This window comes from Athene noctua, chromosome 4 (genome assembly GCF_965140245.1).
Source record: "Athene noctua chromosome 4, bAthNoc1.hap1.1, whole genome shotgun sequence".
Classification (NCBI taxonomy): domain Eukaryota; kingdom Metazoa; phylum Chordata; class Aves; order Strigiformes; family Strigidae; genus Athene; species Athene noctua.
Window position 1 is genome coordinate 16,801,961 of NC_134040.1, and position 27,208 is coordinate 16,829,168.

The 27,208-nt window shown below is 40.2% G+C and overlaps 1 long non-coding RNA gene across 1 annotated transcript; it reads right to left on the reverse strand.

Annotated features, from left to right (window-relative positions):
* Positions 1-10,059: 10,059 nt before the first annotated feature.
* LOC141959590 (uncharacterized) lies at positions 10,060-25,888 on the reverse strand. The gene is made up of 3 exons (XR_012633472.1): positions 25,621-25,888; positions 13,408-13,583; positions 10,060-10,214 (listed from the first exon to the last, which is right to left on the reverse strand). It is a non-coding gene; the product is annotated as an uncharacterized LOC141959590 (long non-coding RNA).
* Positions 25,889-27,208: the final 1,320 nt, after the last annotated feature.

Consider the following 27,208-nt stretch of genomic DNA (forward strand, 5'->3'; position numbering starts at 1 on the left):
GCCAGTTTCTACCAAACAGCAGCAGGGTAGGAGGCTGCATCTTGAGAAACAGTGAGGTCACAACCAAACCTGCCACAAGTACCATGATTCCTGGAGCTTTCCTTGTTGTTCAAGCACATCAGCTGTACTCAGGGTAGGGAGAGAAAGAGGGCAGTATCTGTGAAATGAAATGCTGCAGCATTTCCTTCCCTGATTTTGATCCCATTTGCATTTGGTTAAGAGGACAGCCAAGTTGCAATCTCATAGCACTCTATATGTATCACCCAAAAGGAGAAAAAAAAAAAATCGTCCAAAACTAATTCTGAAAATAATTCTGCGAGAACACAAATGCTGTGTAGATGAGGCTTAATGGCAAAAGTTTGTGTTTTTAAAGCCTTCATTTAGAGTTCACAGTTTTGGTTCTATTAAACAGAATGCACTCTTACTTCTTTCCAGTCAATGCAATTTCTACATGAGATGAAGCATAAGCAAACAGAAAGTCTATGGTGGAGCAATCTGCCAGCTCAGTCCACGCTCCAGGAGCACTCCTGCAACCCAAGCTAGGAAGCTCTCACACAGCAACATCCATGGGCAAAGCTCTCTCCTGACTCCCTGCCAGGCCAACAGATGATGACCAACTGTGGTTATTCATGTCAGTGCTCACCCTGAGCCCAGCTACAGGACATACCCTGGGCAAGAGACCTTGCAGCCCCTCAGCAAGCCAGGGGCACAGCAGATCACTTCCTCCACAAGAGAAACTATTGCAAGCACAACCCATTGGTTTTTGGATTTCTACCCCAGCTCCCCACAGAATGACGAATGCACCAAGTCTCGCTCTGTAAGGCATTTCATGGCGTGGGACCAAGATTAATAAATTTCCAGGGGAAAGACCATGGTCAACAGTCACAATGAAGACTACACAGTAAAATTAAAACTCATTGTGGGGAGAATACTTTTAGGGCTTTCCTGAGGACCAGTCATGAAGATCCAATAAAAATTTTTGAAGAGTGCTTCACCTCCCTTTATTCCGAATGCAAAGCATGTTTCTTCATTTACATAGACATTTGCATATCACAATATATGTTATTGGAAATAACTCATCAAAACAAACCCACATTATTCTAATATGCACATTTCTTCCTCTGTCAAGTGGATGAAAAAAAAAAAAAAAGACAGATGAGTAGTCTGAGTAGTCATGCTTTGCTTATTACCCTCACGATAAGGTTTTCAGATACTGTGGTGGTAAACCTATTCTGAATAGCAAGCATTTGCTTGATTCTATTATTCTACAGTTTCTGCAGGAGATTTCTTGTCACCTTGGAAATTATACTCTTGGTTCTAGGAAGAAAAATTAGCTTTACTCAGAGGTCTAAGTAATTTGGATATATGGCATGCAGCATCTAAAGCAAAAGCCTAATATCAACAAAGTCAGAAGTAGATTTTATGACTGTTAAATATACATGTTGCAAAAGATTAGATTTACTGTTTTGCTCATATTGTGTTAGTCATTTATAACATTTGGGCACTGAGCAATATAAACTTATTTTATGGTACTTTCATCCTTTCTCAAAAAGATTCCAGGCTCCTAGATAGGCAAATTCAACACAAGGTTTTCTGGGATATAGGCACTGCACATACAAAGGTATTATTTCTGATGGATAACACTCTTTCAAGGTCTTTTCATGATCCATTAATTTATGAATTACATAGCAGAGTAGGGATTGTGAAAGGCTTAATTTCAGTTATATGTTGATCTTTTTCCCTTGAAGCAGCTTTTATCCAAAAAGTAAGCAGGACTAAAAATAACATGTTCTTTTAGATTGATTCTGACAGGTCTGATGATAGAATTTAACTGGTTTATTCTTTACTTATCAAAAGGTGGGCAGTTGGGCCCATCCCTATATATAAATAGGAATATGCACAGAAAAAAAGCAAAATAGCAAAGAATAATTCTTAGACTTGCTTCATTCACAGCACAGTTACAAAAAGCAATGCAGTTGCTGTGGAATAAAATTTACAGTAAGGAATGAATTATGCAAAGAAATGCTACATAAAGATAAGATAAAAAACAGCTCAGTAAAACTTTTTGACAATGTACTGGCAAATTGACTTAATGGGACCCAGATTTCCAGCAAAGTGTCCTACCTCCACCTTGTCAGTGCTAATCCAATTCAGGTAAACCAGAAGTAAGTTACTACTGACAGGTTATTTAGAGGTTGATGAGAAATTAATCTCAAGGTCCGTCTTATTTGAAAAGAGTGTTGGTGCTTTTACTCATGGCCCAAAGAAGTGACCAAACAGCAATGAGCATAATTATGAAAGTATTCTTACTCCCTAAATGCTGCTTCCCCCAAGGACTGAAGTATAGGGAAATTTCCACTGCCATCTTAAATCAGCTTTATAGCTAATACCTCAATGTTTAGAACTGTTATTTATTTCTCTCCTCTCTCATTTTCTTACAGCAAGAAAAAACCCAACAGCCCTCAAAACTGAGAAGGCGAATCTGCTACTAAGCTAAAGAAGTGATGATAAAATTCTGACCTCAGTAGTTTTTGGATCCAAGCAGCAACTGTGAACATTGCTGCTAAACAGAATTTGGCCAGGTGTCTGCAGTACAATATTTCAAGAAATCCAGATTAGCTGCAATTAAGAGATCTGTTTATTGCTACAGGTTGTGGCAATATGTAAGAAACTCATGGTATCTTGAGAGGGAGTTTCTCATTACATTCAATGGTATCGTTTCACAATGAAAAAGTGTGGAAAAGTGCTGACAATATTTACATTCAAATTTCTCTTGCAAATTATACTGGTCTTCAGTATCAGCTAAAACAAAGCTAACATAAATTTTAATATGACCACAATCTTTCTTGATTCTGAAACAACAGAACCCTCTTTTTCTTCTGCACATTACCCCAAAGGCATTACCTGGTGATGTGTAGTCAGATCTTGGTTTCTTGAAGTTCCCACAACATTTTCAGGCATTGTAATTGACAGTAATGTTCCATAAGCATAATTGTATTCAAGAGATGAGATATCCATTTAGCATTTGTATAACAATTCTTTTATCTCTTCTAATAAAACTTAGGAAACAAAGAGTGAGGTTTTGTTCAGAATCAAACCCAAACACAGCTGTCTGTTCCATAACTTTGTGGTTTGGCTCTCCAAAGGGGCTTCTTTACATGTCAGTAAATCTGTGACAGTTTGAGAAAAATAAAAAAGAAGATTCATTATGAAGGTAAAATTGTCTGAAGTCCAAAAAATCACATAATTTTCTTGAAACAAGCACAGACATGAAATTCTAAGCACACCTGAGAACATTTCAAATGGAAATCATGGGTTCTAAACTACCTTGGAAAATATCCATTCCTCAGTATACAAGCAAGACAAATGCAGTCACTAAAGGTCTTATTTTATCAGCATATAGGACAGACTCATTTCTTATACATACATTTTCTGTCTCCAGTCAACTACTTAAAACTGATCTGGTTAAATTATTTCAAAATTGTCATTTGGAGATCAGTCAAAAGATCAACTTACTACTACTTAATAACTGCCTAGTCTTCAGCTGAGCATAGTAACAGCCTGCGTGTGCATTCTTAGACTACAAGAAAACATGAGGAAAACCAATTATCTTTTAAACCTCTGAAATGGTGTTGTCTGATCTAATGATTTCTGCCTTGTGTTGGTGATGGGCTACTGGATTGCACACAGCTTCGTCTCCACTGACATGTGGTAACCCACTAAGTCACTGTAACTCAATTTCCTGAGTCCATAGACAGAAATGAACTGATAGAGTTTGAGCAAAGTTTCACATCATCAGGGTGGCTACAGTCTTCCTAAAGTAACAGATATTTTTCCAAACATTTCTCTGCTCTAAGACTTTATATACACACAAATGTTACACTGCCCATTTTAACAATACTGAGATAGTTAAAATGGTACATCTGATTTTGTGTATTGTAGTTATGTTAGTATCAGCATAGCTGTACTTCTATACAGAAGAAGGACTACTTCTTCATTATTAGGGATCTTCAGACCTGTGTAATTATATCCACATTTATAAGCTGTAGCTGTTGTCAAATACTTGGACCAGCACAAAAAACCCTACCCTTCTTTGTTAATTAAGCAAGGTAATTTTGGAATAATCAGTAACAGTTTTCAGGTAGCATGCAATCTAGCTTTCTCAGCCATAGCCTGATACACTTATAATCCTCTTTATGTTTAAGGAAGATGTAGATGAGAAGCTGTTTCACCTGCAGACAGCAGGCAGAATCATGCCGTCATGAATGCAGGAAAAACATGTGAAAGGTAACACAGAAAAGACAACTAGCAGACTTTTGTCTGAACTCCAAAATGCACAAATGAGTCACCTCCACAAAGCGCATCATGATGATATGAACTATCTCTACAAGAAAGTGCTGACCTAGCATGGGAAACAAGAAATGTCTCGTACTTGATGGCTGAAATTTTAGTTGTTTCATGAATTACATATTGACATCTTAAGATTTTGACTGCATTGAAGGAGCCAGGAGGTTTTTACTGTTCTAAAACTAAGAAGTCCAAATAGTTGGTTTGATTAGACCTAAAATAGTCAATAACTTGTTGAAAACCTGGAGAAAGCAGATTCACATAGCTTCTCTTCCACAATAACACCTTGTGTTTGTGGTATTTGAAGGCATGCATCTGTATTTGAAGACAGAAGACCTGCACGCTGCTGGCATAACATGTAGGATTTTTAAAGTGGTGCAGTAGTCCATCACATGTCATTGGCTCTAGTGCCAACGTTAATCACTTTTGAAATAATCCAATGCAACAGACATCGATGACATCAATATTTTTTCCCATTACCACAATGTAGAGGTCATTTGGATAATGACCACCACCCCAGAAAAGCAATGGCAGACTCCTGTGCCATCACACTTTGACCAGAGGCTTTGTGTGCGCTATACATTCTCTTGTGCTCTGAATCGCAGCAGGATCAGGCTTACCAGCCCACTGCAGTCTCTGTTGACCTGGAAACCACTGGCAATCAGTATGGCTGAAGGACTGGACTTTTTCCAGCTGCCAAGCCTCCCTCTTCTCTACAAGGAGCAGAAGAAAATTTCAGATGGAAGCAACAACAGAAAGTCCAGTAGATGCTTTGGGGAAAAGAGAAGAACCAGCTGGCATTTCAGAATCAAGCAAAGAGAAGGGGGTAGTGTTGTCACCACCACTCACAGACTGCACATGTGCCAATGCTAAGCTGCATCCAATGTTTCTCCAAGAAAGTTCACTTTCCTTTCCCCTCGCAGGACATCTATTATTGCATGATGTCTTATATAAATGAGGGAAGACCAGGAGCAACGACTTGGTAATACCTACAGGTCTAAAGATATTCTGGCAGCAAGACAGTGTAACAAGCAGCAGAAACAGCATCAGAGTTGTGATAAGCAAGGGCCAACCTGGATTAACTATATTCTCTTGAGAGGGAGTAGTGTGAAGTTTAGACTGGGGGTTGAAGAAGTAGGAGCAACTCTCTGAACATCTACTGATGAGGAATTCCTCTGAAGTTCTTCACATCTCCAAAGAGGCCACGAAGGAACTGTCCAACAGAACTAAGACCGATACCAGAATAAAACACAGTTTCATTCGACTCACACTCAGGAACTTCCTTCAACAGGATTTCACAGTTTAAATTTCAAATAGGACACAACATGGGAGCTGGGCATACCAGCCATTTAAAACCTATCCATAACTTCTGTCAAATGGTGGAAAAGATGAGGGCTGGGTGGAGCAGGCTGTTCATCTAGTCCAAGTGGATCATCTAAGTAGATAATTTAGTCTCTGTGATATCTAAATCATGGCCTATTTATTTTAAATTCCAATAAAGGACTAATTAGTGCTAATTAGCGTAGCAGGGATAGTGATGTGGCCATTCACACACAAAGAACTTGGCAGAGACCAAACTCCAGTTACACATAGGTCAGCAAAAAGAAAAGAGCACACTGCACTTTGTCACATCTCATTTGGGTTGCCTTCAAAATGTTGAGCTAGAGGCAAAAGATACCACGGTTCATTTCCAATTCCCCATCTAATCCTCTCACCCTTAATTTATTTTAAAAGTTTAATCAGAAGTTCATAAAGCTCAGATATAAATTTTTAAATAAAAAAAAATTAAGCACCTGCAGGTAAGCTTTTTAGGAACTCATGCCTGGCCCAGGTTTCATTATGAATAGGGACTTTAGCAGTTCACTTTTCTGCAAATGCTACTGTGATAAAATGTAACTTTCATTCCCTTGCTGTTGCTTCAGGGATGTGTCATTTACAGAAAATAAATAGAAGACTTCTATCGCAGAGAAACCATGCTCCATTCAGGGTCAATGAAAATCTGCACCTCACTCTGGAATTTCTTGCAGCATAGTAATAACTTTTCTACAGAAATTGTCACTAACTGCTAGAAGCCTTGGTACTAATCATGAAAGTACTTGTAGATAATTCTTAGTATACAAATAATGTAATATTTGCAGAAGGAAAAACCTGACTAAATTTGGGCTTTTCAATTTACTGTTGGTTGATGAAATTGATGATATTAATAGTTCTTTAAATAAGTCAGCCAGCTTGGGAATGCAGACTGCTATAATGTTCTTGGATTTCCAGAAGTCAAAGTGTTTTGACAAGATCTCTCTCTAAAGGCTCTTAAAGAAACTAAGTTATCAGAAGGATGAAAATTCTTTAGTAGATTAATGATGTGTTGGAGCGTAGTAATAAATTGTTTTCACCATGGGAGAGAAGCGATCAGATATCTGCACTTGAACTTGTTCTCTTCAGTATATTCATAAATGATCTGGAAAGGGGAATTAATAATGAGATGGCAAAGTTCGCTGATGATACAAATTACTTAGAACAGTCAATACTTCAAAAGGTGTCATTATACTGAATACTGAGTGATTCAGCAACAAAAATGTAGACATTATTTAATATTGATAGATGCAAAGTAATACACATGGGGGAAAAAAATAACTGCACATACACAGTGATAAACAATAAATAAATTATTTATTATCACTTCAGGAAGAATCTCAGACTCCCTTTTGAGACTTCTTTGAAAAAATCTGTCCAGTGCTCGCTGGCAGACAGAAAATGCAAACTAAATGTTACAAATCATTATGTAAGGATGAAAAGTCAAAAGACAAAGTATTACACCAGTGTATAAATCCAGACTGCATCCACACTGGCAATACCTCACCTAGGTCTGATTGATCCATGCCCAAAGGTTTATTAGAAGCAGGAATGACGTATGCTGGATAACATAGAGGAATAGCAGTATACTACTTTAACTGTATGAGGATGGATAAAAGCACTTTTCAACATGGAAAAGAGATGACTAAGAGGAAATAAATGTATATAAAAGTGAGAATAGCATAGACAATAAGTAAGGAGCAATTGTTCACTATTCCTCATATCATAAAACTTAGCAGGCACCAAATATCACAGTTTAAATCAAACAAATATTTTCTACATACAGTTCATAGCTACACTGGATAGTTTATTGCTATAAGTGTTGTGACTAACAAAAATATAAATGGGTCAAATAATTAGAACAATCTATAAAGAAAGGATTCAGCAAGGGCTAATATATAATGCACTTAAATCTACAGTTTAAGTAGTATGTGCATTGTGCACATCTGGAAATTGGGGAAAGTATCACTCCATGCTTGTCCTATTCTCACCCCTAAGAAACAGTTAAGAGGCTGTACTCTGTTCTGATTTAGTGTGGTCATTCTTATCCTATTATTTAGACCCAAAAGCCAGAAGTTTCATGATCTAATTATATCTGCCTTCAAGAAACAACTTAAATTTGGCTTCTATTTTCAGCACCAGGCAGGAAAGCCATTAATTCTGTCTTGCAATAAATAGGGGCTGAACATTGCTGGCACAATTAACTCCTTCCTCCAGCAAGCATATTCTGCACTGCTGCAGCAATCCCTTCTGACTTCAGAATAAACTCCACTCCCTACTTACTCTTCTTCATCTGACTGTGTATCTAATTGATCTCTCTTGTTCTTCATTAATTATATTGTACTTTACTGATTCTTGCATATAGAGGAAGCTTTTGTGTTCTGTTAGACATGACAGTACATTTATTACATGTAACCTTTAGTCACACTGCATTGTATTTAAATGCAATATATCCAATTCTTTTACATTCTGCAGTACAATTTTAATTTCTGAACAGACTTTTATTCATCTTTGTCTCCCTGAACATTTCAGAGTGTGAAAAGGTACAAATCATTCCCAGAATGTGATATATATATGGATAATATATGTTCAACATTATATTCACCAAACTATTTGTATCAACAGTTTTACTGATCAGATACATACATTCATTTCTATGGTTACAAAAATAAGGTTTTAATTATAAAATTAGTAGTTATATGGGTTCATGAAGCTGCAGGTAAAAATGGAAGAGGTGAGAGTCACAGCATGCTCAAGCTCTCTGGCAGGGTTGCGCCCCAGCACTAACAAGAAGGCAAGGTGTGCAAAACCAGCCCCGTCCACTTCTCTCCCCTAAACAAGCCTATGCAAATTAAGCTGGAGAAAAAACAAGAGTTATAGATAATGACTGAGTTTTTTAATAGAGTTTATATGCTTCGCTTCCACAGCATTTTAATGAAATTTGAATGCCTAATTCTTCTGGGTTCTTTTAAAAACCCCAGTCTGCATCACCAGATGCATAAACGATGACTGAATGCTTTCTTTTAACATTTCCTAGTTACAGGGCAGATGAACCACATTCTGTATAAATTATAAACTGCATTTACAACAACCAAGTGGAGTGCAGGAAGGCCTGGATTAACCCAAAATACAAGGGATGATTTGTAAAAGCTGTAGTTCCCAAATGGCCTTCAGAAGGTAGACAGCAAGTGAATAAACACCAGAAGGCTGATTCTCATAATAAATCAAAAATCCATTTCCAGCGACTTTGGAGCCTTTAAAATACTGACTTTACAGCAACAGAAACAGTGATACAAGAAACACATATTTTACTTCTTCATCTTTTTGCATCAATGAATCCAAAACTGCTCTGCAAAGCATGTGTATATATGTCTGGCACTGGGCAGGAGCTCTATGAGCAACAAAGGCTGAGAGAAAGGGTTGGCAGAAGACCCTGCAGAGTAGCAGTCCTCCAGAAATACTGAACCCCATGAGCACCAGGAACATGAGAACTCCAAAGAACATCACCCTAATTCAGGCTGACCTAGTTCAATTTACTTGCTCTGAAAAAACAACCTTAAAGACAGAGGTTCTCTGACACTTTAGGAATAAAATGCTCCTTCTAAATTTTGTGTATCCTGTAGAGTTTGGGTAAAGGAGGGTGATTTTTAGGATTGGAGGCTCTTATGACAAGGTCAGATGCAGAAGCTAAAAAGAAACAGCACACAAGTCTGATGTGTTTTACATATTTTTTTCAGCAGGTCTATTTATTGAGAGATTGATTCTGATAGTTTGAATCAACACCATGTTAGCACACTCTGCTTCTTCATTTTGATAATTAATGGCAACCTTCTCAAATGCTGGCTGAAAATTTTCCTAGGCAGATTTTTTTTTTTAGCTTGGCTTCCTGAGGAAATGAAGCTTGAGTGCATCACACTGTCTCTCTTGTCATGTCTGTTCAGCTTCAACCAAACTGAAAAGCATAGTCATTTTTAAGGTAGCAAGATCTTACCTGTACTACATTCAGCACACCATGGAAGGCAGCTCCCAAAGTCATTAATTTTGTTGCCAGCAGAGGAGAAGGGCAGTCGATTAGGTTCAGCTGGTAGCAGCTGCTGGCCATGCTGGACACGTATAGGTTGGCCACCTTACATGCATGCATGCATCTCCAAAACAGCATCTGCTGGGTCACTCCCAGTCATGAAGCCAAGCAACAGTAGCTAAAAGCCACAAAAATAAAAAAAGAGCTACTCTGTGGCAGAGGAGCTGCAGGGAAGTGAGGCATCTCACTATGAGGACACAGAAAGACTGGAAGGTATCATGGTAGAGGACACTTCAGTGTGACAAACATGAGTCTATCACACCAAGAGACACAAAGCCAGAGCAAACCAGTCCTTATTAGTTCTGCCATTCATTTGGATCTGTTGGGTTTTTCCCTTCATCTCTCTCAATCCATCTATCTCCAAGTTTCCAGCTGGACTTACCTTTGCTTGCAGCTCCTGTGTACAAACCACTGTGCAAGATAGGTATTGAGTCACCTGTTAGATGATAGGTACAGGATAAGTCCTGATTAAACATATATATACCACAAGCCAATGCTATATGTGATGCAAAGCAATGACATATGATAAACCATATGACAGATGTTACATAAGGTGATATATGCAATAAGTCAGTATGTTTATTTACATGAGCAAGTCCCAGTTCCACTTGCAGACAAGAAGTAACAACTGAAAACGTGTCCCTCCGTTGGACCCACAAAAAGGATAATAAGGGCTCACATAAGATGGAGACTGCCTTTCCTTCACATGCTTAAGAAGAAAACACACTGCTGTAGATGAAACAGCAGGTCTCTTCACAACTTCGCAGGATGGTAATAGGTGTCTGTTGACAGCCTCAGCTTTCTGTACAGAAAGGAGGTTCATAGTGAAGCACGCAAGTACTTTCCCATGTGTGCAACAGAAAGTAGTGTAAGACCAGAGCCACGTCCCAGGCATGGCCACGAGGCAGAACCCTGGTAGACCCGTTTGCCTCTTAGGAGATGATACATAGCCTGGCTTCCAGTAACTCCCGACATCACTCCTTCCACTCACTGCCATTTGCAATTCAACAAAACCAAAGCAATAAGAAAAGCTATTGCATCCTCCTTCTCTGGTACTGCAATAAAAGAAAGGGGTTTTATTTTTGCTTTGAATAGGCAGGGGTTTTTTAAACAAAAGGCAGGGAGGGCTGCAGAAGGAAAGCTAGACTTGGAGGCAACATTGCTGCAAGCACAACAAATCCTTTGTTAGCTGCTGCACGCAGCCAGCAAAGCAGCACTCGAGCAGCCTGTGTGGCAGCTCTGCAACTCCATCAAGCATCACGACTGGCATCAGCCCCTTTTGAAAAAAGAAATAGTTTTTGTCACCTGTAACTCTTACTGCAGCAAAATTAAGCCAGTAGGATCTTTATAAATCAGTAGTATTTAAACCAGAACAGGCAACCTGCTGTCTTTTATGTGATGTTAACGCTTTACCCGTTTACCACTGCTTTCCCCAGTGAGTTGGGTTATGAAAAAAAAAAAAAAAAAAAAAATTCAGTCTTGAAGAAATTAAGCTAATATGAATGCCAGAAAAGACTGTGATGCCTCTGCCCCAGGCTCCAGTAATAATAGTAAGTTGATTATATGAGATATGCCCAAATGATCATAATTACGATCTCAGATATGCCTAGATGTCATAATGAAGAGGAAAGCAAAAAGACCTCAAAGTCCTTGCTACCCTGACTTCGGGAGGAAACTGTCTGATCCCCCAGCCAGCTGGAAGATAGCAGCTATCTAAAAGAGAGAAATCCTTTTCACTGCAGAGAACTGACCCTGTCTCCAAGGTTTTATAACCAGCCATGCCTGTTCCTAAGACTTCAGAGAAAAATGAAATTAAAAAATCCAGAATTAACCTAGGGAATCAGCCTCTTGCCTTCTGCAGGCAGCCAGCTGTAGCCCTGAAGCATGAGACTTTTTTTACATTCATTGTCTTAACACAGAGCTCAGCGTGTGGAACATGTTGAGGGCAATGAGAGCTCTGTTCTTCCCAACAGTTTATAAAAGAAGGGAGTGACAAAGAACAAATATAAATTCACAGATGTACAGCTTGCACAGAAGAAATGACCTCTGCAGCCATCCACAGAGATGCTCACAAGCCTGTTTGGAGAGTCAGATTAAAGTGTATCCAATTGGATTAAACTCCTAGCAATGGCAAGTTTACCACCTACCTACACTGCAAAATTATTCCTATGTGTAATCACCCTTACTGCATCTTTATAATGATTGAATTTTTCAAGCTTTGATTTCCAGCCATTGGATCTGTTCTTTTTTCTTCTGCAAGACTGAAATCTATACTTTATTAATTGTGCTTTTGTTCCTAATACATTGGTAATGCCTTCTTATTGTCTTAAATTCTACTGGCCACTAATAATTCCTTATTACTTTGATCTCTGAAAGTCATTTACATTTTGTAGATTGACTTTTCATTCCAGTTATGCCCCCGTTTTCCATACTTAACATTGATTTCTTGTTTAATTATCACCTTTGTGGCTTCTTTACTAGCCTAGCTTTCCTCTCCAAGGTAACTTACTTGTGTGCTCATTAAAGTGTAGCCTTTAGAATACCCAGCAGGATTTCCTTGAGAAGTCCCATTTTCCATTAAAACTTCCCCTTTTAGCACTCAGTTAGGGAAACAAGTTGGTCTGATGAACTGGTTGATTTTATGTTTCACATAATGCTGCCTGGTGCCAAAGGTTGTTCCCACAAAGTAGAAGGTACTGCGGTACCTGTGAGTTTTTGGAGACGAGTGGCTAACACTGCTTGGTGGATCAGAAAGTCCAACACTGATTCATCTCATGCTTAATGAAGATATTTCCATCTTACAATATCCCTAAGATCTTCCTGAAATTAGATCTTTAGAAAATTTAAGGCATTCTTTTTCTTAATGATGTTCAGAAGAAGTCCTCGTTCTGGATTTACTGATGGCCATCCATCTTTTCCTCACACATTGTGGACAAGTCCTAGAAAGTGGAGCTCTTCATTGTGACAGAATTTGTCTTCTGCATGCTTGTAACAAATGCTCACCGATCTCATGTCACGCTTTGCTGTTAGTGAAATGGATGGAAATCTGTGCTGATTTCATGCTACACTAGAAATTCCAAATTAATGATCTTAAAATTTTGCAATTATATTTTAAAAGTACTATGGAAATATTATTTCTCTTTAAGATAGTAATTAATTTCAAATTATCATTGGTTTTCATACTTTATCTGCAAGTGCAATGCAGAGAAGTCAACTGCACAATTTTTATTGTGCAAGTAAACTGCCAGTGTTAATGGTGGTGTTTTGGTTGTTTTTTTTGTTTGTTTGTTTCTTTGTGTTTTTATTCTGGCACTTGGATTCTAAAATAAAACAAGAGTAGCAATGAATATCGATTAAGTTTTTATTAGTCAGTACATCAAACATTACACCCAAGTTGCTTTCATTAAAAACCTGCAGTACTTGAAAATATTTTTAGGTATTTCCTGACTCCTCTAAAACAAAACAAACAGATTTCTTATTCCAGCACAAGTTACTATATTGTATAGATGAAGCTGTATAAGGTACAAAAATAATAAAAAGGCTCAAGTGCCACCATGGTCAAAGCAAGAAGTATTACAATAAGTACTTTTTAAAAAAAAAATTTAATTCAGGTAGCCCCACTTACTCACCTGCACTACCAAGATGGAGCCATTATGACTAATCACTTAACTCCAGGCAAGTTCATTCACATCAAAGGAAAGAAACTAAACACAAAGATGTAGTATGTCGTAAGGATCACACCGGAGCTGGGCAAACACAGTTTCTTCTCAAAAGTTTTGGGGAATTTCTCCGGACTTTTGCATTTCTGAAACAAAGCAAGAAGAGAAGAGAGTGCACATATGACAAATAATCCCTGAGGAGGTATGACATATTTAGTTCCTAGTCTAGGAAACAGAAAAAGTCTATTAAACAAAAATATCACTGTGGCAACACGGGAGTTTGAAGGAACCCCAGAATATGTTGTGGCTTGTTACAGCCTCCTCCTGAGGGCACTGCTCAGGGTTGTGAGCAACATGGGGCCCACTCTTCAAAAGAAGGAAAGAACTGAACCCAGGTCTCCCATACTGTGCAAGAAGGCTGAAATCATTGAGCTTTAGGGTAAAATAAGGAAAGCACCTCCCTTTTCTTCCAGAAGTTTTGTAAACTTCTATGCTTTACTTTCATTATATGTCAGTCAAAAATGAAGTAGTATTATTGGGGGAAAAGGACCCATGAATGCTGGTAGATTGCAAGCTGAACACGAGCCAGCCTCGTGTTCTTGCAGCAATGAAGGCAGATGGTGTTGCAGGCTAACCTCAGTAAATCTGAAGCCAACAGATCAAAGGACGTGGTAATTCCACTCTCCTCAGAACTTATTAGGCCACATCTGGAATACTGTGTCCAGTCTTGATCCTTGTAGCTCAAAAGAGACCTTTAAAAATTGGAGAATGTCTAGCAGAGGGCCATCAAGATGATTAGAGTACTGGAGAACTTGACAGATGAAGGAAGGTTTGAAAGAATCGGGTTTGTTCAGCATGGAGAAGAGACAGCTGGGGGTTGTACACAGTTTTCAAAGACTTAAATGGTTGTTATAGACATGATGGAAAGTCTCTTCAGAGAACTGTCCAGTGACAAGGCTATAGGCAAAAGCTGCTTCAGGGGAAACCCATTGGGATAAAAGAAGAAATTCTTCATCATTAGAGTAACCAAACTTTAAACAGGTTGCCCAGAGAAGTGGGGAAACTCCCTAGAAATCACCTGGCTGGACAAGCCCCTGATCATCACATCTAAGTTCCTGCTTTCAACAGGAGCTTGGGGCAGGTTTCTCCAGAGGTCGCTTTCAACCTAGGCTTTTCTATACAATTCTGTAACTATTAAGGTTTTATTCTGACTAGAAAACACAAAACAAACAAAAATATTCAATGCTACTAGAAATACATAACTTTCAGTTAGGACTCCAGACTGAAACACAGACTTACCATGTAGTTTTAGTTCAGTTTCATCAATATGTTCTCTGAGGACTTTCTAAGATACTACTGTAAACTTTGTCAGTAAACAGAGATAGAAACAATTAGCTGATTTTTGATGTCTTGTATGCTACGCTTCAAATTGTTGACAGGCATTTATTCAGTGCAATCCTATTTATTTACAAACCACATATACTACTTATATGATGTTTCCCCAGACACAGAAGGAAGCAAACAGCTGTCAACAGCTTCTTTACTCATAGTTTCAAGCACTTCTTTATTAGGGTCATGTTGCAAGTGGTCCTCAGGCTGATGGGCTTCCTTGCTCCCTTTTCAGTGCATTTCTGTAGTGCTCCTGCACCTTGCACACATCCACACAATCAAAGTAAAATTGATCCCACTATTTTCAGGACATAAAAACATTTCTTAGATGGTCTAGCTAAGGCCTTACCATGACGGCACATAGCCTGCTCTGGAAAGAATAGTTGAGGACTGGAAATTATTTCCAAGTAAAATGAAATTTAAATATTTTGTTTCAGTTTGCTTGCACAGCAGGCCTGAAACAGCTTCAGAGTGACGGGGTACAACTGTAAAACCACATACTAATATGCTTGTAAAACACTGACCTAACCATTGCATTACAGTGATTACCATGTCAGCACTATACAAAAACCTCTGTATTCCCCATTCATTACAAAATAGTTAACTTAGAGTTCTACCGGTAGCCAAAACCAGACTCATCTTCCATCTGCAACATTTCAAGAGTGAGTTCACAGGAAACACATTTTGGGCTAATTCTACTCACTCTCTTGGGTGAATATATAGGGTGAATATAAAGGGCCATGCCTTGATGAAAACAAAAAACCAGTACCAGGAAATTTTACAGGTGAAAAACTGGAAAAGTAGGAAATAAAGAAAATGGTACAGTCATGCTATCTTGTAACTCACTTCGCTTTAATTCATGCCCATATGATGAATGTATAGTTTATTAATGATGAAAAAATCAGTTCTACACGTTGGAACAAAAATTAAACAATATTTACTAAACTGAAGACTGTCTTTTCAATTCTAAAAGATACAAAGAATATGAATATAAATATGAATATGAATATGAATCAGGAGAAACATTACCATTGTAGCAACATTACCCAAGGCAAACACAAATATTCTGGCTATCACAGCAAGGGATCACCTTGCTGTATCCCTTTAACAAGCCTGGCTTGGAAAAGCGTAATATCCAGTGGAAGCCCTTACATGGCATCTCTCCTAAGAGGCTTGTGACAAGAAACATGAAAAATTAAAATTTGGTAGAAGCAATATATTTGCGCTTATGTCTTCCTACATGTTTCAAAAACAGAGAGGGGAGAGCATGCTTTTGTTCAGCTTGTGCTGTAATTCTCTCATTAATAATACCATTGCTGACAGCCCTGACATCCATACTTAAGAAGGATGTTTGAAAACTTGAAACCAACTACAGGAAAAACTGGTGATACAGAAATCTTGCCTTACGGTTAGAAACTAAAGCACCTCAATGAGATTTACTTAACAACAAAAGAGGACTGAGATGCCTTGATCTCAGGCTTTAAGTATTTTCATAGAATAATGTCCAGTGCTAAAGGCTTTTTTAATCCAGCAAAGATTCAACAAGTTAAGTCAAAGCTAAATTCAGACCACAAATAAAACACTTCACCTGAACAGTGAGTGTTGGTATAGATGTGATGGACTCTTTGTTCTCTGAACTCTTTACGTATGAACCAGACATCTTTCTAAGTTCACCTTGAAATAATGGTGTTCAAGCCGTACTTATAGAGCAATGCTCTGTGGTCAGTGCTAAGGTTGGACTGCATTACATGACCAAAATGATTGGGCTCTTCTTGTCTTAAAGCCTATGCAGCAGTTTCATTGAGACATGCTTGTTACTCTAGGCACATTTTGTAAATAACTATTAAAGTGTTACTACACCCTTACTGACATATTGAAAGTTATTTTCATGTAAATGGCCTACTTCTGTAGAGAACATTTTGACTATTGTCCTAGGAATTACAATTTAACTGGGATATAGGAAAATTCTCATATAGAAATTCAATGGTTGATCTGCTCAGTGCGAGCTGCAGAGGTCCTACAGAGACTAAAAAGTATTCAAGTAATTCTCCAGTGTCATATTTGCCTGAACCCCAGCTGCTTTTTATGATGGCTAAGAATCTCTAATATTCTACCAGTGTTTAGCTATTGGGTATACTAGTTTATGAGGCTCAGCAAAGAACAGACATTGTTTATTAACCTTTCACTAAACCCCTCACAAACTCAAACACTGGCAAGAGAATAAGAACAAAAGCTCACATTAATGTTATCAGGAAATGTATACGTTTATTACTTTCCAATTTCCCCAGCACTTGACAGTCTACTTGATAACCATTGAATTTTCATTACTTTCATTGATTTGATCAACTCCTTTTAGTTCAGAACATGAATAAGCTGAAAAGTGAAGAGTAAAAATAAAATTCCCTTTCATAAAGCATTTGTCTGCATACAGAATTCACCAGCATAATTACGCCCCTATAGTTCTGATGGTCTAACTCCCCATATGGATGCTTGAATTCTACGGGCATTCATGCAAGATTAAAAAGCATCCACAAGACATAATTACGCTACTATAGTCTCTGGTAAATTTCCTCATATAAAGAAGACCTTTCAATATTGAAAAGAGAGGTTATTTGAGTGAAAAAAAAATGGGGGGGGGGAGGAGAAGTCCTTTGATTTCATAATGTAGACCTTTTACGAGGTTTTCTGCTCTTCAGTTACAATATACTATATAAGCATGCACTAAAAAAAAGATTACAAATATGAAAACAAAGGTTCCTCAGATGAATCATTTTGACTGACCTCTGGTCAAAGCACAGTGACCCAAAATGATATCACATTTACTCAAGGATATTTACCAAGGTTTGGGAATCTTTAAAGATCTAGGTAATTTTCCCTTTTAATATCATGGGTACAATTGATTTGTGGCATGTGTGATCATCAGTTCCACAAAGTAGCTTCTGTAAGCTATACTTAAGCAGTAAACTGTTTTAAGCCACAGCATAAAAATGGATTTGAGCTCTCAATACCATAATGAGAGAAGAAATTACAGAATTACAGTAGGTTTTGTATTCTCTGTATAAAAGATGAACACAATAGGGCTGATCTTACCCTAGTTCCTTCACCTTCTAGCTATGTGGTTAGAAAGCACAACTTCCAGTGCTTAGAGATAGATTAAACTTACAAAACAGCTAAATTTATGAAGGTAGAGGAGTTAATGATTAAGGCATTCAAGTAAGCATAATTCAAGTAGAGCTGTGCATAAAGGGTTAAAAAATTTAGAGTCTGCAGAAAGAAACTAAATTTAACTCCACATTTCCCTCAGGTTCTCATTATTGAAAAAAATTAAAGTTTTCTGGATGACTTTAACTGTGTGTTTTCTTTTTTAATATATTTCTTTTCATTGAAGAGTTATATTTTCACTACATTTCCTAGGTTTCAATTATTTTTTTGTATAGCTAATGCACTTCTGAAATATTTTAACATGAATATTCTAATACATTCAGCTTTTATGTAGTTTCTTGGCAGGGATTTTTCTTAGACTTCTTTACTATTATTAAAAATGTTACACATGAGCACTAAGAAAGACCCACACAAATAAGATGGGTTTAGTAATCAAAATATACAGGGTGAAACCAGTATATTGCTTTTCAATGTCTTCATATCATCATAATAGCATAAACAGTCAGAAGTGATGAAGCTTAACATTGATTTACAATTGATCATTAGATCAGAGATGTAAATTATTATGAGAGGACTCAAGACGTCTTGTTTCTGAGTCCCTACTAGAGCTAAATGTATTTAGAAGGAAGAGGGAGACCAGCAGGAAAATAAGACTGATTCAGTACCAGTCACCCTGAACTGTTCAGAAATGCAATTTAAAAAAAAAAAAAAAAAAAAAAAGCCAGGGCTGGGGAAGGTAGAAGGTGGCTGGGACATGACCAAAAGACAGCCAAGTGTTGAGAGAGCATTCATTTGCTGTATGTCAAAGCTGAGTTCAGCTCTGCGTTGCGTCCAGGCCTGCCTCTTCTACCTCCCGGAGGCACAGCCTCATCACCGGGCCAGTCTCATCATTACCGCCACGGGTGCTGGCGTATTTCATAAAAGATGCTGCACACCCTCAGCAACTGGGAAGGAGAGCATCCTACCCTCAAGCAACCTAACTGCTCCTGACTAGCTGAGCTCTGATATCACAATGGCCAGCCTTATGTTGACCTCACCTTGGTTACCAGATACACAGCCATAATTAGTCGCAATGATACAGCTAATGGTTTTCATAATTTTAATCTGTATTTCTTCAATTCTAGCCTGTATATAAATTTGATTAACTGTGGTAAATCTGAAGGGTCTGTACTGCCAATTTCTGAGATAATTCCATATTAATTAAAGCAGCAAGTTTCTTACAGAATCTGTTGAAAATAATTTTATTGAAACAGTGGGTGGTGGTGTAAAATTAGTGAACATCCATCTTACACTCAAAGAGAAAATAGGTCAAGTACAAGAGAATACATTTTCACATATAAATCAGGTGGCTTTTGCTTTTAGTACAACACAGATGCTATGGCTCGGAAGGGGAACCTGCTCCTCTATCACCTTTCAGAGGTTTAATAAATAAACTTTAATACATCTTGTAACAATTTAAAGCACTTACTTTAACAGCCTGCTGAGGTGCAAACATATACTCCTCCTGTTTAACTTGCTATGTGGTCTGTTCACTCCCACAGAGGGGCAGACCTAGCTACAGACACATGCTTGCTTCCTCCTGCTGCATCTGTGGTAAGGGCTACCTACAGGATTCAACGTACTTCAAAGCCTCCTCGCTCAAAAATTTCCAGTCTCCTTGGGTGTCCTACCTCGTCTCCTAAATACGGTGAGACTACAGTACTCAGCCCTCCAGAACAGATTATTCCAACACTAGAAGCATCACGCAGTTATTCTTAGCACAAGTCAGTTACCCGAGTTGCTAGAGACCTTGCCAATGATCACTGACATCATTTCTTGAAATTTCTGGGAGCCTCCTACACAATATTCAGGTACATAAATACACACTGAACATTCCTGCAATTAGTAGAGATGTCTCATGCATTCTTTAAAGCAGAACCCAAACTTACCCCCAAAGCTGTGAACACCACCTTCATGTTTGGTAAATAGTGGCAGCTGCACCTGTGCTGTACACGGAAAGGAAGATGAGAAAATACTGTGTTCTGACTATAGAGGCACACACTGCTGGACAAACTTTTCTTCTGCACACAGCATACAGGAAAAAATCAGCAGTAAAACCGTAGTATTCTCTATCCTAGGAATAATTTTGGTTTATGTCCTAGTAATATAACCAAATTAACCAGCCATATTATAAGGACTGTTAAAAACGCTGATACGTGAGTGCACCAGCAACAACACAAGCTTTAAAATCCTACAAGTCATTTTGAGAATTAAACAGAGATTGACAGTATCTCTATTTTGTAGTGCCAACTTTTTGAACACTTCGCATTTGTCATGAAACATATGATGGTGTTGGCAGCAGTTCCCAGTTAGCACTGGTCCCCTTTGTGAAAGCCACTGCCTAAACAAAGAACTAGATATGGTCTCATCCTCAAAAAATTTGAAGTGAATTTGCTCCACTGGTGAATTATTGCTATCCTGGACAGGAGGTGGAAAGTGTGCAGGATTCTACGGCACACAGAAAATAAGCTCTTCACAGTTTTGTAGGCTGTACACACAGAGCCATTCTATCACTTTTCAACAACTCCAGCTTACATTGTATCTACAGACTTACTGTAAGATGAGATAGTCACAGTATTTAAACCTTCAAACAATCTATGCTGCAAATCTGCCAGCCTCCTGTTCCTCAGAATGTTTCATCTCAGCTAAAAATTATCAGTTCAGAGGGATAAGAGCACAGAGGTACACAGCTGACTGTAATGCATTCCACCAGACAGCCTTTATGAATTTTTTAGCTGAACTTTCTTCTGTCCTTGTTGTTCTTGCCAACCACATGCAGAACATTTTAGAGACAATAGCAATTCCCCAGAGATTTACATGCACTATTCAATTTCCAACAATAAAAAAAAAAAAAAATCCTTTTTCTAAACTGAGTTTCATCTCGTATTTTCCTTCATCTTAAATTACAACTAACATCCAGAACTTGCACCGCATAGCTGAGAAACTAACAGAAATTGCCACATTCAATTAGCACAGCAGAAGCAGCAAACTAGAAATAGGATTTCATTCACTTTAATTCACTAGTTGGTTGCCATAAATACTTGTCTGTAAAACATGGAATTCTGAATACTCCACAGACATTATTTTCCTTTCATGAAGATGTTTGTTTACTTTGGCAGTGATTCTCTTGGGAGAAACTCTAATGACTTCCACTACCAAAAAAACCCAAAACAAAAAAGAAACAGAAACTGCCACTAGCAAGCAAGAAAATATTAGTCTAATGTGCTGGTTAAACTCCAGGGTAAAAAGGATAAAAAACAGAGTAGATCGCTGCTTTGCATTTTTGTGACCAGAACCCATATCCTTCAAGTCCAGCAGACACCATAGCTCTCATGATGGAAGTCAGGCTTTGAGTAAAGGAAGAAAGCTGCCCATCTCCTGTGAATGTTAAGATTTTATCTTTAAAAACAAACAAACAAATAAAACCATAACATGGGCATGGGAAGAACAGGATAAATCAAACTATCTCAGTCCCTGGTGTTAAATTTTGTCACTACTTCTAATTCAACACATTGATCTAACAAAGGTGGGTTTTTTTCAATTTTTTTAATATCTAGGCTATTAATATTTTTTTCTTTTCGTGAGAAAAACTACCAAGTAAAAAGGTAAATTACTGAGACTCAACAGACTGCTCACTGCTGAAAAAGACTTGCCTATCTCCTTCCTAAGAATGATTATTATTTTCAGAGTTTAAAAAAATCAAGAATAGAAAAACAGTAAATTAAGCACACTGATAAAAATCTTCAGACTTCTTTTGCCTGTGAAATGTCAAACTTCATCATCTGCTTTTCTATATGAATAACATGCAGTCCCAGACTGTTTTCCATGTTTCCATGGGAGGAAAAAGTCATTAACAAAAATCAGCTTTAAGGTTAAGAGGAAGCAGCTCTAGCAAAACTACGTGAATCATATATTTTTGTTACCAGTTAGAACAATGTGCTGTTCCTGGAATGCATACGCAAACCCGTTTCAAAGCTTAAACTAAGGAACAAAGTAGACACATGTCACAGACCACAGGACAGCAGACTGCGTACTTCTCTAAACAGCCTGATCATAGGAAAGATCGAGGCAGATCTCTTAGCAAAGCCCTTGCAACCAATACAGGACAGACAGAGCTATGTAAAGAGCCCAGGAAGAGAAGATGTGGAAAGGGAGAAGGAAAGGTAAAATGGTAGAGAGAAAACAAGCAACTGATATCAAAACCCCTGGGTTGTTTTTAGCTGTAGATCCTTGGAAGTGGGGTTAAATGGAGTAGTAAATCACTCTAAATGGTAAAAGGCCTATAAATATTGTGGGCTGTGGAAAGAACAATATGTTGCATTACAAGCAGGCGATGAGTCTCTGTGCTGAGCCACTCCACAGGAAAAAGGTTTTCTGAAGTCAGTACTATCCGTAGCCACATTTACTTTTAACTATAACATGTAAAAATTCTCTAAAAAAGTTGCTTTTAGTATTGAAATGAAAGCAAAGATAGTTTTCATGTGTACATGTTATTTGCAGTCCATATTCAGAATTGCAGCCACGGTGATTTTCCAACTAGCTAATAGGAGGGAAATAGCAGATTCTAACAGCAGTCAGAGTTATTTTCTTTTTTATACATTAAGCTCCTGATATTCTGGTGTACATGTTAATCTACAAAATGAAGAAGCACTGAAGTAAGTCTGCATGCACATAAAAGTCTACATACTATATCTAAATTTCTACCAGTTTCATGATTTATTATATGTTCCCCAAAACTGTAACATTATTAGTATCTGATTAGGAAAAAGTATGGACCCTACCCCCAAGAACATAAACTTTTTAAAATAAGCTAAACCCACAGATGGCTCTGAAGCAGGCAGCCTCAGCACAATCCCTTTCAGTTCTTATATCTGATGATTGAAGTTTTTCTGTTCAAGCAGAAAAATACAATGGTAGGTCAAAATCCTTTCTGATATAATAATATCTTGTCAGTAACACTGGCCAATAGCAGGTGTTATTCTCCTGGGTTTATAAAAAGAAAGGAACTTAACCTGTGCATAGTAATTTCTAGAAAAAGATGGTAACCACTCAGGGGCAAAATTCAGAAGCCACTGCCTTTCATGTCATTCAAATGGCAATCAGAAGAGCTCCTTTGTAATAATTACCGTTTATTTGATTTGTATTTATATAGTGTTATTTTATATTTTATATATATATTGCCACACAAAATTTAGCACACAGTGGATGATGCAGAACGCCAGACAAATAAGATGATCATTGTCTTTCAGGCACTGACAAACCCAGGAGAGTTGTCAGCTCCAGCTCCGCCACAGGCCTCCTAGGTGAAGTTGACGCCTGGCACGTTTGTTGCAATGAATACACAGCAGCAGGTTGATTAATGGCTGCAAGAACAACCATAACTTAGGTATATTTGGTTTTACCATACTGACAGCTTATTTTGTAACATCTGTTTTTTTAAATTTACATATTATGTACAGTGGTATTGCATATGGCTTGGCACTGGCTTCTTGTAATGCTTGTTGTTTAGTCTAAGCAACTCATCCCAGCTCCTTGACTTCCCCAAGTCATTCGGATTGGGGGGGTCTCTGCCAGCATACTTTCTTCTTCAGGCCCAAGCACACGGTCACTTTCTGGTGACAACTGGGGAATGTGGAGTCCAAGCATCCCAATATCCCCTAAGGTCTGGAAAGGCAAATCTAGGAAGCTGCTGAGTTGCAAATGGCTGACATAACTGAAGGAAGCATTATACATGCTCAGCCTGTTTTTACACATTTGTTTAGGCATTTGTTTTCAGACACTATTACCTTCCTACTAGCCCAATCCAAAAAAGCTCTCAAACCTTCCCTGGAAAGGAGCAGCTAAGATAAAAGAAAGCAGGAAAGAATCAAGGGATTACAAGGGAGGAAAAAAAAAAAAACCACAACATTAAAGCAAGCGGGTGCGAAGGCCAAATGGTCAGAAATCAATAAACTGGGAACTAGAGAGAGAAAACAAACAGCGCAAGGACAGGACTCAGCACTTCTTGATGGCACCAAAGTGCCAGTTAAGAGACTTGATTTGGTGGTGGAGAAACCAAAATCTGTGGCCCCAGCATACACCAAGGGGGTCTTGTATCAGAGGGAGAAGAGACAGGATGTACAGCCTGAAGGAGTCTTGGTTTGACTTAGTACAGCTGTATCAGAGTCAGAAAGCATATGCCGCAAGACCAAGGAGCACCAAAGGCCTCCTGAATTCTGCAGCAAAATATAGTCAGAAGCTTTCCTCATAATCAGCAGAGAGAGATCAGATTTCTCTCTCTAAAGGTACCTGCATTAGAGTGGAATGAATCATACTTTGGTAGCACCTGTCTTGTTTGTAGAAGATCAGGCAGCTAATGCAGAGCTGATGCTTACTTCTTGCATGGTTAAAAATAGATGAGATTCACTCCATGGAAGCTGTTTTAATAAACATACACAGTTGGGGTAGAGATACATGCACCATAGTAGAGATAAGCTGTCACAGAGGATGTGAATACTCTTGTCTTTCAGACGATTTAAAAAGACTAATCACAGACACCATGATAGCTATTTTGAAGGAAGACTCGCTAGAATTTGCTCTTGATTTAAAGGTGTGGGACAGAGAAGCTGACCGCTTACCAAAAAAATCCGAGTTCCTACATACTTTGTAGAAATAGGCAGCTGGTTACAGGAGAAACATAGCACAGCATTGTTTCCACCCTTGCTAGACGCCCAAGAACGCCCCAGGTAGAGGACAGCTTCTGTTCAGGCTTGCATATAACTGAACGTCAGGCGTACGACACGAACACAAAGGGAAGCCAGATGCTACCAGTTCTGCAGCTCACAAAACTAACGTCTATGAGGACTGTGCCATGAAGCAACTCACTATTCAGAGAGGAACTGTGACTCGGCCAGCAACATTTACTCAGCATGTGATCATCTGTGGCGCCTTGGTCTGAACTCTTTATTTTTTACCACTTGTAAGACAGACGGGTGCAGAGTTCTTGCAACAGATGTCAATACAATGAATAATTCTGGAATACTAAGCCGGAACACAGCAAAGATAAGTATGTATCAATGATTCTTCGATGCTGCAAACGTATTTTCATCTTAGCCTTGCGAGATGGCACAGATACCCAAATACACACACCTACATAAGTTCATGATCACTTCAGAGATGACAGCAGATGCCGAAGCAATTTTTTTTCCTCTACATTTTATATGCATGTAATAAACACATACAGATTTAACAAATAAGAATTGTTACACTGGGTCAGACCGAAGGTCCATCGGCCAAATGGAAAGCGGCCATCCAGTCTCTGACAGTGGCCACTAATGGATGCCTAGAGAAAAGTACAACAGGTCAAGCATATAATGACACTTCCCCGATGTACTCTCACATTCAGTACCTGTGTATTAATTCTCTCGCTGAACTACAGCTTTCCCAGAGCACAACAGCTCACTTATTTAGTCTTTTCAGGGATATCTAAATCTATAACAGCATTACATCTATAGTTGCTAACTATGTATTTGTTTGCATTAAACAGCTGCCAAGAGCTGTGCTTCCACTACATGGAAAGGGTAAAACCCCACCTTTAATATTGCCGGGAAATACCTCAAAAGGCACCACGAAGTGCCGCCACACCTCACATGGGCTCGATCTGAGCTCTTATGCGTCCCCGAGGAGTCCAACAAAAAAATGAGTGGCCTGGTTTGCGGGCAGGACCCAGGTGGAGAGGAAGGGGCGACCGACCCAGCTTCACCCGGGCGCTCTGACACTCTCCACCGCACCACGGGGCCAGGCGCGCCCGAGCCGGGCAGAGAGACGCGGCCCCTGCGTCCCTACCACAGAGGGCACAGGAGGACACCGCTGCGCCGGCCCAGGCCTGCGCCTCCGCCCCACACGGCCCGGGCAGCTGTGAGGACCCCGCGGGCAGCGCGGCCGGGGGGCGCGGGCGGGGCGGGGCGCGGCGGGGCGGGGCGCTGCCGGGCCGGCTGCCCGCCGAGGGGGCGGGGCCGGGGGGCGGGGCGCGGCGGGGCTCCCGCGGCTGGGCCTCGGCACCCGCCCGTCTCGTGCCGCCGGGCTCGCGCTCCTCCCGCCCGCCCGTGGCGCGCGGCCCTGCGTCAATGCAAATGAGGGCCGGGGGGCGGGGCGCCCCTCCCCGAGCGGGTGCCGGCGGGAGCGCAGGCCGCGGGAGAAACCACGGCCCGGCCTCCCCCCGCCGCCGCCGGCGGAGGAACAGCCGGCCGCACACGCTGCCGCGAGACGACACAGAGTCCCTTATGGCAGGTGTTTGCCGCCTGAGGGCAGACACGCCGTCGGCGCCCCGTGAGTGCCTCCCCCACCCGCACGGCAGCGGGCCGCCCCCCGCTGCAGTGGTAGCGCTCAGCCGGCTGTCGGCACCGGCCGCGTGGGCGTTGGCCAGCGCGAGCGCACCCCGCCGAGCAGCGCCAGGGGCGGGCTCCGGGTCAATGCATTATTCATGAGGGGGCGAGGCCGGCGGCTCATTACTGAGGTCGGCGGGACGAGCGAGGGGGCGGGGCCGTGACGTCAGTATGACGGATGTTCCGGCGTTCTTAAGGGCGTGGAAGCCGGCTCCGAGCCGGCAGTGGGGGCGGGGGAGGCGGTTGAGGGGTGAGTGGAGCCCCGGAGCGGAACGCGGGCCGCCCGCCCGCCGTGTGGGGGTGCCGCGGCCTCCGCCCTCCCTCCGTCCCTCCCCTCCGGCGCCAAGCCCGGGGACGGCCCGCTTCTCCCCCGCGTGGCGGTGTAGTGGCTGGGGCGGGGGTCGGACGGAGGAGTTACCGGGGGGGGGCTGTCAGAGGGGGAAGGACCTGTCCGGGGGTGTCTGTGATTACCTGGCGGGTTATTGTGGGCGCGAGCGTAGGCGGGAAGGGCCGCCCTGCCGGAGGTCCCGATGGGTTAGAAGGGGTAGAGTAAGAAAAGCCCTGATAAGGGTAGGATTATTTATTATCAAAAGGCTTCCCGTATTTTTAAAACCAGTGTGGTGGAGATTATGGCAAGGAAGAGGGCTTTATTCTAGAAAGTGGCGATTTTTTTGGTTTATATAGTGTTTTGTGATAAGCGTGTGTTTAACCACCCGCCCCTCGAAGATTATTAATTATCTTTGTCTCTTTAGGCTCCCGGGGAGGGAGTTCGCCCCTCCGCTGAGCCGCTGGCGGGGGGGCTCACAGTCTCGGGCTCC